At 38.2% G+C, this 14,600-nt stretch overlaps 1 pseudogene across 1 annotated transcript; it reads left to right on the top strand.

Annotated features, from left to right (window-relative positions):
* The first annotated feature begins 12,180 nt into the window (after positions 1 to 12,180).
* LOC308510367 (heat shock protein HSP 90-beta-like) lies at positions 12,181 to 14,341 on the top strand (annotated as a pseudogene). Its single transcript has one exon. The product of its transcript is annotated as a heat shock protein HSP 90-beta-like (transcript).
* Positions 14,342 to 14,600: the final 259 nt, after the last annotated feature.

Here is a 14,600-nt window from a genome sequence, read left to right as displayed (position 1 = left end):
TCCCTGAATTGGAGGAATGGTGAACTTATTATATGCTCCTACCCAGACTTCCCCATTCACTCGATCAAAAAATATTTATTAATGTTCTCATAAATCTTTTTTACAGTGATCATTGGTTTTAGGAACTCGTTTAAGTAGATGGTGGAAAAAGTAAATTTTAACCCAGCATCAACTGCAATGAAAATAAATCCCTAATTAAAGAACTCCCATTTAAACATGCTTAAAATGATGACATCATACTAGAGACTTTTACAGATCCAGAAAACACAGAATTTAACCCCAACACGCAGGTACGGGATAGCAGAAGTCATTCCAATTGCCCTTTCACTTTCCAATAAATCATAAGTGTACTGTGCTAATTACTTATGGACAGGCACATCTAATCATCTTACCTGCTTTTCAAGTGTGCTGTTTTTACTTATTTACATTAATACTGTTGAGGTTAGAGAAAGTTAGACACTTGGAAAATTAGTTTCTCTAAACTTCTCCTGGGAATTTGAGATCATACCAGCCACAGACTAATTCCTCTAAGAAATGGAAATTTTTGGAATAAGTGTTCTAGAAAGAGGCAGGGAATAGTGATGAGATCTGGTCCAAGGCTTTTATCTGCTTTAAATTTCTTTAAACTGAGACATAACAAAGTACAAAGTACCATTCCCTAGTCCTCTAAATACACACACAGGGAGGCAGGAAGGAAGAAGGGAAAGAGGGAGGGATAGAAAGCCGAGAGAGAGAGAGAGAGAGAGAGAGAGAGAGAGAGAGAGAGAGAGAGAGAGAATGAGAATCACTAAAATATTCTCAATTAGAGTCAGTGAAAATAAAATCCTGGGTTAACACAGTAAGCTTTAAAAAAAAAATTTGAAAATACTTACCAAGATGTCATGACCCCCTCTTATTGTTGAGTCCAGCTTTTCCATTCTAAATCCCTATTTTCTGTTTATAACTTACTCTAAAATGTTCCTTTTGACCCTGTGATATTTCTCTTGCCTTGTCTCATTCCAAAGGCGAATTTATTTGCAATTTGAACTAAATCTCTTCAGTTATTTCAGTTACTTGAGTTTGAAGAAAAGACCTGCTTTGTGCTTTCAGAAGTCATTCAGATTTTTTTCCATGTTCAAATAGCTTAAAAATGACTTTGTTTTGAAGCTGCAGAATTGGCATAGCTGTACTGAATATCCAATTCAAAAGGAGTTGGTTAAGAAATTTGGATTCAAGTACCAGAAATGATGAGACCCGTGCAATGACACAGATGCTATTGCACACACCACTTTTCACCAGCCATCTTGCACATGCATGTGACAATAGTCACGAGTTGAGTGCAAGTCACTCAAAGAAAGATCAAACCTACCCCCCAAAAAATTAATTTAAAGCTCATGCCTGGCTTTTAAACTTTTGCAATAATAATAAAACAGCCCCAATGCCCACAAAGGACACAAAGGACAAATTCATTTGCAAGGAACATCCATGCGACTTTTGCTAGAAGTTGGAGAACAGGATGCAAAGTACACAACTGGTACTTGAATCTTCTGAATTCTAGCTCAGGCTTTCTTCTGACTTTTATTTATGACTGCAGGTTGGGCCTCGAATCTCACTTCATCATTCTCTCTACCAAATGAAAGATGACCTGATATGTGAATGTGCTGAAAACAATTAACCCTATCATCTAGGCTTTTCAAGAGCACCCATTGCAATCAATCATTTTATTTCACACCTACTGGAAGCCAGGCTCTATGCTAATGCTGTGGGTGTGGAGAGATAGATAAGACAAAGATGTTCCCTCGGGAAATTCCCTGAATATGGAAGAGCCTGATGAAGTATAATAATATAGAATAAACCAAGGTTATTTTCAATAAAAACAGACAACAATTTGAGTCTATTGCTTTGAACAAGAGAAAGATCAAAAGAGATAGACAAGCAGACAAACAGAGAGTAGACAAAACATGGATCTATACATATATTCATACATTTTCCCAAACGGAAAAGTTTTTCATTCTACATAATCACCATCAACCCCTCCTCACTCCCAATCCAGTCCAAGCCTTCTCAAATAAACATACACTCTAAAGAAAATCAGTGTACTAGCTAAACAAATGCTTTTTTAAAGCAGGTCTCTCAGTGGTTCACTCATTCTCTTTCCATCCAGATTGTCACCTCCAAGACCCTCCTACTCAAGATTTCTGGAGCCCTCAAAAATAAATAAATAAATAAATAAATAAAAGAGGCCCCCTCCTAATATTCCCTCTGGATAATTATAGTAAAGAATTAGCTAGTTCCTCTGCCTGAAAAGAAACTCTTTGTCCTCCAAAGTTCTGGTTTACTTAATGCCTGCTTTTCCTAGAACTACTATTGCTTTTCCTAGATTCTGAATCACAAATTTTTTCACCTTTTCAAAATCATCGTGCATCTTACATTCAATGGGACGTTTACTTTAAAGTTTCTTTTTTGCCTAAGAATATTATTAAATTGATAGTGCATCTCATACTGATTCATTCATTCAACAAATATAGTGTGAGTACCTACTATGTGCTAAGCTCTACGCCAGGCACTTGGCCCATGTTTCACCGTCTTTGAAGACGCGTATCTCATGACAGTTTCTTTGTTGAACACTAGGCAAACTCAAAGCAGCTGGAGAAAATTGCTGCTGAAATCTAGATTCAAAATCTCTTGACTTCTTGATTTGGATTTTTTATATGCATACTAAAGAGACTTTTTAAAAACTTACAATAATGTCATTCTAATGAAGTGAGTTTTTGGAGCTGAGACGCAATGAACACATTACAGTGTGTACTATGGTAATGTGGAGTGGCTATCCACACAGATGGTATTGATTTTCATTTCCTGTGAAGCTGAATCAACATGTTGTGGCTAATGTTTATATAATTTAATGTATTGAATAAAATGTACCATTGCTCTTTACTGGGGGATAAAAGGTCTTACTTGACTGTGGTGTCCTTGTGCTGTAAAACCACAACAGACACTCTTAACAATTCGTAGTTATTAATAATCACCTAAGAAAATCTTTCCTGTTTTTTATAAAAACATAGTTTTTCTTTGATTAACTCATTTGTGTTTGTATATCACAGTAGAAGAAAGGCAACCGTTAATAGAATTTTCTCTCATAGACTAATGAGTTTTGCAGATAAAGTTTCATTCTGGTGCTGAAACCATAAGATGTCGACAAAGTGCCTGGAAAAATATGTGGTAAGAGTCAACAAGCTGAGGCATCAGTACCAAATGAGATGTTTCTCCTCCCCAGGGTCCATGGCAGGGTAGACTAAGAGGGGGCCCTTTGCTTCCTGTGCCCCTCTGCCACCTCTACTTTGTCCGCCTCTCTCCTCGATGACGAGGGCTCTCGTCTGGCTCTCTGATTATCTGAGAGATTTGCAGTGAGAAACCCCTCACTGCAGCACTTCACATAATACTAGTCTCCTATGATTCAGTCTCTTTATTTATTTAAAAGGAGACAATTATGTCTACTGCACCAACCTCATAAGATTTATGTGAGGGAATCAGATTATATAACTTAGGTGAAAACACTCATAAAATTGTAAAATACAGCACAAATGTCCATCGTGCTTTAAATGACACGTTTGTTTTCATCATTATTACTTAGCATTTGGAGCATCCTTCCCCAAAATTACCTGCCTCGTGACCATCCAAACTGCCATTCCTTTCAATTGGATTGGTCATTGATTCAATTATTTGGCTGCAGAAGCTTACAATAATGTGCAAGTGAATGACAATTTTTAAAAGTGCACGAGGATTGATAAAACATGATCAGAGAAAGTGATTTTTATATATTAGTGTGCTGGCCATTTTACCACCATCAAACAGTGATTAACAACCCACTCAATTTCTTCCCCAGAACTCCCCAGAGATATGTCTTCCCTTGGGATTTTGTGATTCAGAACTGGGAGAAGAAGGAAGACTGAAAGGATAAGAGGCTTTTTGTCTTAACTGCAGAATGAGTTTAAGAAGAGTTTTCAGAGGGGGAGTCAAATAACGGAGTGGATGTGAGAGAAAAGGAGGTTTTAGAAATGTTGCTAACACCTATGTGTCCTCTTCAAGGAGCGTATTAAATGTAAGTAAAGAAACTAAGTACGTTGAATTTTTTAAAATTTCCAGGCTCTGACTGCTATACTGTTGTAAGAGTGGATAACAGCTTCATCTCAACATTTATTTAACACTAAACTAATGTCAGATAATATATTCATTACTTTTCATGCATCATCCTATTTAAATTGACTCTAATCCAATAAAACATACTACTAAACCCACTTTTATACATGAGGAAGCCTAGGTTTTAAGAAGTGAAATAACCTGCCATGGTAACATAGCTGGTAAGTTTCAAAGCCCGGACTTGAATTTCAGAGACTGACCTCTCAATCACATACTGTACAATTTCATGCAAACCAGTCCCTGTTGGTAGATTGGATAGGAAAAAGGACTTTGATCAGCTGTGATGAGGGGTAAGAAGGGAGAAAAGTGAAGCCTTTAGTTTCCCTTCTTTAATCAGGTTGGTTCCTCGTGTTCAGAAAAGCAGAATTGCTACAGTCCTCATTTCTGTAAGGTTAGCGACAACTTTGCTATTTATTGTTAAAGCAACTGAATAATGGTGCACACAAATAGTTTTTCAAATAACATGAAAAAAATGCAAGAGCCAACACCTACATATCCTACAAGCAAAAAAGGAAGCTGTCTGCATCAAATTAGTTTACCTGACTATACTTCAAGCAGGGACATTCCCTGTTACAGATATCTTTGTAAATGGCAGATTAGTTCATGGGTAACCCCAAACTTATACATTAAGGTCAATTAAATCAACAACCAGATCTAAATAGTTCTCCTTTAACAACAATGGAAATGAATTCTTTTTTTAAAAATTTGTAATCAAATAAATTAACACAGAGAAAGACGCCATTGTAAACTACAAACAAAATTAGCAGATACCATTTTATACTCTACAAGCCTTAAGTCAATTCTATTGTCTTTGGATTCCTAACAGTATGTAATGCATTGGCTTATCTACACAGATGACTACTGAATTAAAGAATGAACATGCACAGCTAACAGATTACAATATGTGTGTGTCTGTATATACGAGGTCCGACAATTAAGTTTGCGAAATTGTTTCATTCTGGTGTCGACACCATAAAATGTCCACAAAGTGCCTGGAAAAATACATGGTAAGAATCAACAAGCTGAGGCATCAGTACCATATGATTTCACTTATATGTGGAATCTAAAGAACTGAATAAATGAGCAAACCATACAGATCGTCCCAGAGATGTGGAGAAAAATCTGATGGTTGCTAGATGGGAGGTGGGTGGGGATGAGAGAGAAGGAAAAGGGATTAGAAAATACAAATTAGTAGCCATAATATTGCTACGGGGATATGAAAGACAGTTTGGGGGAATATAATTAATAATGTAAAGATTTTTTAGGGTGTCAGATGGGCACTTGTCTTATTAGAGAGACCACTTCATGGACGGTGTAGATGCCTGACCACTGCAGTATACACCTGAAGCTGAAGCTGAATAATACTGAATGTCAACTATAATTAAATACATATTATTTAATTATACACACACACACAAACACATATACAGTCACAGGATGTGGAGTACAGCATAGGGAATAGAGTCATGGAATTGTAACAGCCATATACGATGTCCAAGGAGCATTATTTGGGGGGGTTATCACTTTGTGAGGGTTGTAAATGTTTAACTATTACATTGTTTTGTACACCTTAAACTAATGAAAAAGAAAAATTACCCTACCTAAAGAAAAAAATTTAAAGTCTTAACAAGAAATTGCATAGAGCCATTTCAAGCAAAAGGCAATCTGATAAACCAATTTGAAAATATTTCATTGAGAAATTTTCTATGTAATATTTTAATATGATATTAATATACAATTTAGCAGCCCAACTATCCATCAGCAAGAGAATAGATTTAAAAATTGAGGTAAAACAATAGACTGATATACAACAATAAAAATAAAAAAAACAGCTACGCACAACACAGATTAATCTTAAAACCATAAATTGAGCAAAAAAAAGGCAAGTCATAGAAGCATACATGTAGATATGATTCAGTTTATATATAGCTTAAAACTTTATGAAATTAAGTGATTTATTATTTAAGAATACATACATATGTGGTGTGACCATGAAGAAAAGAAAGAAAATTAGTAACACGATATTTAGGACAGGGGTTATCTTTGAAAGGCAAGAGGTGGTGGGATTAGGAAGAGACCCACGACATAGGGAAATTCAGAGATACTGTTATGTTCTATTATTCAAGCAAAGTGGAGAATACATTGCTGTTCATTTTATTGACTTTTTACTGTACAGTCACTTTATATATACTCTTCTATATGTATTTCAGAATTTAAAATTCAACCTAAGGAAGAGGGTCGTGCCTTCCCCTTTGAATCTTCTATTTATATCCTCCATACTAATTCAACATAGACATTGTCTTGATGTTATTTATAAATTCAACCTAAGCACGAGAATAAAAAATAAATATAAGTGGAAATAGAATCATGAGAGTTTAATGATACCATGACACTGAGATTTCGGGAAGTCCCACTAAATCCTGTTAGCTTCTCTTTGAGATGCGGAGCAGGGGCTGCCAAGTAGAAATAGGACAAGGAAATTAATGAGGGGGGTGGGACTTCAGAGGGATTAGCCAAAGGTATCTTGTCCCACTCCCTGTTATTTACTGCATGAGTTCAGAACTTCAGAGCTTCTCCCTGTCAATTGCCCAAGATGGCCATTGTTGGAAGAGGAAGGGCAGAACAGCCAAAGTCAGAGAAAGACAAGTTTGAAGGGAAATAATCTACGGCACTTTTAAAAATAACTCTGGTCAAAACTTGTAACTATTTGGGGCCGGCCCGTGGCTCAGGCGGTTAGAGCTCCATGCTCCTAACTCTGACGACTGCCGGTTAGATTCCCACCTGGGCCAATGGGCTCTCAACCACAAGGTTGCCAGTTCAATTCCTCAAGTCCTGCAAGGGATGGTGGGCTGCGCCCCCTGCAACCAGCAATTGCAAATGGACCCGGAGCTGAGCTGCGCCCTCCACAACTAAGACTGAAAGGACAACAACTTGACTTGGAAAAAAGTCCCGGAAGTTCACACTTCCCCAATAAAGCCCTGTTTCTCTTCCCCAATAAAAATCTTTGAAAAAATAAATAAATAAAAACTTGTAACTATTTGATAAATAACTCCTGGAGATCTAATATACAGTATAGACAATCATAGTGTATTACAATCAACAAATTTGCTTAGAGACTAGATCTTAATTATCGCCACCACAAAAAAGAAATAATAATTATGTGATGCGATAAAGGTGCCAACTATCACTGCAATGGCAATCATATTACAATATATAAATGTATAAAATCAACATGTTCTATACCTTAAATTTGTATAATGTTATATGTCAAATATAGTTCAATTAAAAAACAAAACAGAACTCTGGTCAAACTAACACAGAGATTCAAAGTCAAAGGAATCCTGGCCCCAGAAAAGGCTTTCATCTTATTGCTCCTTCTTTAGCTCTCAGGGTGGGACAGGCAGGTGTGGGAGAATTTACAAAAATAATAGTAAAGGTGTATCTCAAAATCGTTTCATGTTGTCTAACAAAACAGTGAAGATGAATGAAAAATATTAATCTCCCTGCAACAATGCTATTATCACAAACTTAACAAATCTCTATAGCCCCATTATCCATACAAGTTTATTAATTTCATGCAACTGGTAGCAATTCACGATAGTGACATGAAAAAAATCTGGTACCAGGGTGGAAATGTGTGCTTTCAAACCTTATTTAAAATCAAACTCTCATAGCTTGGTTTCTATTCAGTTCAACTTAATTTCTTTCAGGACCTGGGCCAGCAATCACACTAATTTGCATGACCACCACTGTTTAAACAGGCCCCTTAGTTCTCGATGAATGACTTTCTATGTACTATTGGACTTTTGATACAGAAATCAAGTGCCCTTATTCTGGTAGGCCTGGGGCAGGGCAGGAGAGGGTTGACTGTAGCTGCCAAACTAAAAGAGAAAGGAATTAAAAGCAACCCTCCAAAAAGCAAAGCAAAGCTAGTGAAATAAAACATACAGTAGGCCCTACACAGAGTAAGAGTATGTGTGTATAACTTTTTGACTGAGAAGCTCTGTCTAGGTAGCTCTAATTTGTCTATAGTTGGGCCACCACCATTTCTAGCCTGATACCATTGTCCTAAAGTACTCATTTATTTATGCTGACTAGTAGAGAGTCTTAAAGGAAAAAAGGTAGCTGTGTTTGAGCTGCTTATAATCTAAGAGGAAAAACATATGAGACAACCCAAAGGCAATGTGAGGGCCTTCCAGCCAGTCACAGCTCTGGTGACTTAAAACATTGTGTATTTTAAAACCATTGCCATCCATGTCTTAAGCAATTTCATCCCTGTGTATCAAGAGCTATAAAACCATTGTTTACTCAACATGGTCAAAGCTCATAGAGGAGGAAACTAAAATGCATATACTTGCACAAGTCTGGATCTGTATTTATGAATCATAAATATAGCTACACTAAAGAAATGCTACCCATCTTCTGCTGTGTCAATGAGCAGAGAAAAGAAAAAAGAAAGGCATGCATCTTTTTCTCTTAGCCTAATTGCATTCCTCACCTGGCAGTACAGCCTGGCAGAGGACACAGTTTTGGAGGCAGACAGACCTACAAGGTGTGATCAAACACTACAGTGAATGTTTAAATTTTAAAAATTTTATTACAGTAAAAGATACATTGCCATCAATCTCCCTTGATTCAAACACACTTATCCCATCATTGTTGCCACTTTCTGAAGCAGTTCTAGAAGTCCTCTTTTGTTAGTGTCTTCAGTTGCACTGCTGCAACTACCTTGATGTCCTGAATGAATTCAACACATTTATCTTTCATGGTCATTTTGACTTTGGGGAAGAGCCAGAAGTTGCATGGTGCCATATCTGGTGAATAAGGTGGATAAGAACACACCATAATGTTTTTATTTGACAGAAATTGCTGTACCAGAGCAATGTATGACATGGAACCTTTCCATTGTGGTCACAAAATATGGTGAATGCTGCTGCAAAATACCATCAAATGGAAAGGCAGGGACCTGCAATACAGGAAGTGGCACCTTGAACCTTAGTAACAGTGTGTGACAAGTTTCAACTTGTTTGGTGCAGTCAGTCAGGTGTGAGCTACGGTTGAGAAAAGGTGTGTTTTAAAGTGTGCTATAAATCATCCTCCATCAAGACAATGTTCCGTGTCACACATCACTTCTGGTACGGCAATTTCTGTCAAATAAAAACATTATAGTGTGTCTTCATCCACCTTATTCACCAGATCTGGCACTGTGTGACTTCTGTCCCTTCCCCAAAGTCAAAATGATTCAGGACATCAACGCAGCCACGACAGGCCAACTAAAGACATTCATGAAAGAGGACTTCCAGAACTGCTTCAGAAAGTGGCAAGAATGATGGGATGAGTGTGTTCAAAGTGAGTGGGGGGTATTTTAAGTTGGAATAATGGCAATGTGTCTTTTACTGTAATAATTTTTTTATTTAAACATTCACTGTATTTTGTGATCAACCTTGTAGTTAAAATAACCATATTACCCCAAAGCAATATTCAGATTAAATGCAATCACCATCAAAATCCCAATGGCATTTTTTCAAGAAATAGAACAAAAAAAATCCTCAGATTTCTATGGAATCACACAGGACCCTGAATAGCCAAAGCAATCCTAAGAAATAAGAACAAAGCCAGAGGTATCACACTCCCTGTCTTTAATTTGTACTACAAAGTGACTATAATCAACACAGCATGGTATTGGCAGACCAATGGAATAGAAGTGAAAACCCAGGAATAAACCCACATATATATTTTTTTACAAATGAGCCAAAAACATATAATGGAGAAAAGAAAGCCTCTTCAATAAATGGTGCTAAGAAAATTGGAAAGCCATGTGCAAAAGAATGAAACTAAACTGATATCTGTCACGATATACAAAAATTAACTCAAAATGGATCAAAGACCTAAACAAAAGACCTGAAACAATAAACTGCATAGAAGAAAGCATAGGTATTAAACTTATGGACTTTGGGTTCAAAGAGGATTTTATGAATTTGACCTCAAAGGCAAAGGAAGTTAAAGCTAAAATAAATGAATGGAACTATATCAAACTAAAAAGCTCTGCACAGCAAAAGAAACCATCAACAAAACAAAGAGGCGACCAACCAAATGGGAGAAGATATTTGCAAACAATGCCTCCAACTAGGGTCTAATAACCAAAATACATAAAGAACTCTTACAACTCAACAACAACAACAAAAAGAAAACAATCCAATTAAAACATGGGCAGAGGACCTGAACAGACACTTCTCCCAAGAAGACATACGAACGGGCAAGAGATATGTGAAAAAATGCTCAACTTGACTAGCTATTAGGGAAATGCAAATCAAAACCACAATGAGATATCACTTCACACTGGTTAGAATGGCTATCATCAACAAGACAAATAATAACAAGTGTTGGAAAGGCTGTGGAGAAAAAGAAACACTCATACACTACCAGTGGGAATGTAAATTGGTACAGCCACTATGGAAAACAGTATGGAGGCTCCTCAAAACATGAAGAATAGAATTATCATATGACCCAACAATCGCTCTTCTGGGTGTCTACCAAAAAAAATCTGAAAATATTTGTCCGTAAAGATGCATGAACCCCTATGTTCCTTACAGCATTATCCATGGTGGCCAAGACTTGGAAACAACCAAAGTGCCCTTAGATAGATGACTGGATAAAGAAGATGTGGCACGTATATACAATGGAATATTACTCGGCCATAAGAAAAGATGAAATACTGCCATTTGCGACAACATGGATGGATCTTGAGATTATCATGCTAAGTGAAATAAGTCAGACAGAAAAAGTCAAGAACCATATGACTTCACTCATATGTGGGATATAACTGAAAGCAACAAAAGAACAAGACAAACAAAGAAACAAAAACTCATAGACAAAGACAACAGTTTCCTGGTTACCAGAGGGTAAGGGGGTGGGAGGAGGTAAAAGAGGCAAAAGTGGGTCAAATATATGGTGATGAAAGGAGAACTGACTCTGGGTGGTGAACGCACAACGCAATATATAGGTGATGTTTTACATAAATGTGTACTTGAAACCTATATAATATTACTAACAAATGTCACCCCAATAAATTTAATTTAAAAAATAATAAAAAAACACAACAAAATTCAAGGCAGAAGGATCCCATAACATGGGAGTGTTTAATGAATTAGGCCATACTTGCTTTCAAAAATAATTAGGAAAGAGGGTAAAGATAGTCTATTTAGTGTTGGCCACTTCTCAAATGCTGTATGTTCTGCTAGACAGTCTTTCAAATTGTAAGGCCACTTTTGATTCCAGAAGCTCTTCCTCTGGATTCAGAAAAGTGTTCCTGCTCCATCCATAGTCTGTGTCTAAGCTCTGAGAGTATTGACAGTCACCATAAAATATTACTAAAAATATTTTGGATTTGGCAAATGTAGTCACATTTTTGCCTTCTGAATGGTTTCTCTGAGTTTTAATTCTGAGGACATTTCAGGGAAAATTTAATTTTCACTTCTCTGATTAACTTGCACTTCATTTTTCATAATATTTTCTAAGAACTACTTTAGAGCCAAAACAGAAATGAGCCTTTTAACAATCTGGGTCTGTGAATGGGTAAGTCATGTTTTCCATAAAATGAGTGGACTAAAATTAATTAAATGGTGCTTCTAAACTCAAAACTCTTACAGAATGGATAGTTGGCAAACTGTCTTTATTCATCTAACGATTTACAGATCACCTATAATGTACAAAGCCCTGTGCTATATATTGGGTGTGTAGAGAAAAATGAACAAAAATACTGCCCTTGCCTTCCCAGAGCTTATCACCTACTGGGAAGTCCAGTGATACAAAACTAAACATGTGATAAATACGAAGGAAACAAGATTCAAAAAATACCATGGGGGGCACGAAGCATGAAACTGTCAGTAACAATTGGGAGACCCTCTCTTGAATTACCCCGCACACACTTCCTACAGTGTGTGAGCTGGTCACAGTCCCTGCCCACCCTGCTGTCTAGTACTTGCATCTCTTCATGTTAAAATGCCTGAGGAAGTGCACCACGAAGAGGAGGAGGTGGAGACTTTTGCCTTCTAGGCAGAACTTGCCCAACTCATGTCTGTCATCATTAATACCTTCCATTCCAACAAAGAAATTTTCCTTTGGGAATTGATTAGCAATACTTCTGATGCCTTGGACAAGATATGCTATGAGAGCCTGACTGACCCTTCCAAGTTGGACAGTGGTAAAGAGCTGAAAATTGACATCATCCCCACCCCCAGGAACACACACTGACTCTGGTCGGACACCGGCATTGGCATGACCAAGGCTGATCTCATAAATAATCTGGGAAGTCTTGCCAAGTCTGGTACTAAAGCATTTGTGGAGGCTTTCCAGACTGGTGCAGACAGCTCCGTGATTGGACACACTGGTGTTGGCTTTTATTCTGCCTGCCTGGTGGCAGAGAAAGTGGTTGTGATCACAAAGCATAATGATGATGAGCAGCATTCCTGGGATTCTTCTTCTGGGGGTTCCTTCACTGTAGGAGCTGACCATGGTGAACCCATTGGCGAGGGGTACCAAAGTGATCTCCCACCTTAAGGAAAACCAGACAGAATACTTAGAAAAGAGGCAGGTCACAGAAGTGGTGAAGAAGCACTCACAGTACGTAGATTATCCCATCACACTTCACTTGGAAAAAGAATGAGAAAGAAATCTGTGATGATGAAGCTGAGGAAGAGAAAGGTAAGAAAGAGGAGGAAGATAAAGATGATGAGGAGAAGTCCAAGACTGAAGATATGGGCTCAGATGAGGACGGTGACAATGGTAAGGATAAGAAAAAGAAAACAAAGAAGATCAAGAAAAAAATATATTGATCAGGAGGAACTGAACAAGACCAAACCAATTTGAACCCGAAACCCTGATGACATCACCCAGGAGGAATATGGAGAGTTCACAAGAGCCTAACCCATGATTAGGAAGACCAATCAGCACCCCAGCATTTCTCTGTAGGTCAGTTGGAATTGAGGGCATTGCTATTCATCTCCTATCGTGCTCCCTTGGACCTCTTTAAGAACAAGAAGGACAACAACATCAAACTCTATGTCTGCCATGTGTTCATCATGGACAGCTTGATGAGTTGATATCAAAGTATCTCAACTTTATCCATGGTATGGTCTACTCTGAGGACCTACCCTAGAACATCTCCTGAGGAATGCTCCAGCAGAGCAAAATCTTGAAGGTTAATCATAAAAAGATTGTTAAGAAATGATTTGAGGTCTACTCTGAGCTGGCAGAAGACAAGGAGAACTATCAGAAATTCTACGAGGCATTTTCTAAAAACCTAAAGTTTGCAATCCATGAGGACACTACTGATCAGCAAGGTCTTTCTGAGCTGCTGTGCCATAACACCTCCCAGTCTAGAGATGAAATGACCTCTCTTTTGGAATATGTCTGTTGCATGAAGAAAATCCAGAAGTCCCTGTTACATGGTGACAGCAAAGGGCAGCTTGCCAACTCTGCTGTTGTGAAGTGAGTGTGTAAGCAGGGCATCAAGGTAGTACATATGACGGAGCCTGTCTATGAGTACTGTGTGCAGCTGCTCAAGAAGTTTGATGGGAAGAGCCCGGTGTCAGTTACCCAGGAGAGCCTGGAGCTACCTGAGGATGAAAAGAAGAAAAAAATGGAAGACAGCAAACCCAACTTTGAGAACTTCTGCACACTCATGAAAGAAGTCTTGGATAAGAAGGTTGAGAAGGTAACAATCTCTACTTGGCTTGTGTCTTCACCCTGCTGCTTTGTGACTAGCACCTATGGCTGGACAGCCGCCATGGAGCAGATCATGAAAGCCCAGGCACTTCAGGACAACTGTACAACGGGCTACATGATGGCCAAGAAGCACATGGAGATCATCAACCTGACCACCCCATTGTGGAGACACTGTGGTAGAAGTTGGAGGCTGACAAGAATGACAAGGCTGTTAAAGAACTTGTGGTACTGCTATTTGAAACTATGCTGCTCTCTTCTGGTTGCTCATTTAAGGATCCCCAGACACACTCCAACTCCATCTACTGCATGATCCAGCTAGGCTTAGGCATTGATGAAGATGAGTGACAGCGGAGGAACCCAGTGCTGCTGTTCCTGATGAGATTCCCACCCCCTTAAGGGTGATGAGGATGCTTCTCCCATGGAAGAAGTAGATTAAGAGTTTCTACCTGCAGACCTCCTGCCCTCAGTATAGTGCCCTGAGTGGCTCTGGCCCACCTGATTTCCTCTGCTGATGTCTAGTGTTTTTTTCTCTCCTGTCTTTCTGCCTAAGGCAGGATACAAGGGCCTTGAGCCTTCCCTTCCCACATTTGACATCAGGTTTGGATGTTGTGTGTGGTGGAGTTTTTCGCTTACTTTGTTCTGAAATTAAAGTATGCAAAACAAAGAAGATGAAGTTTTATACAAAAAATAATGAT

This window comes from Rhinolophus hipposideros, assembly GCF_964194185.1.
Source record: "Rhinolophus hipposideros genome assembly, chromosome: 18".
NCBI lineage: Eukaryota > Metazoa > Chordata > Mammalia > Chiroptera > Rhinolophidae > Rhinolophus > Rhinolophus hipposideros.
This window is presented reverse-complemented; position numbering and strand designations above follow the sequence as displayed.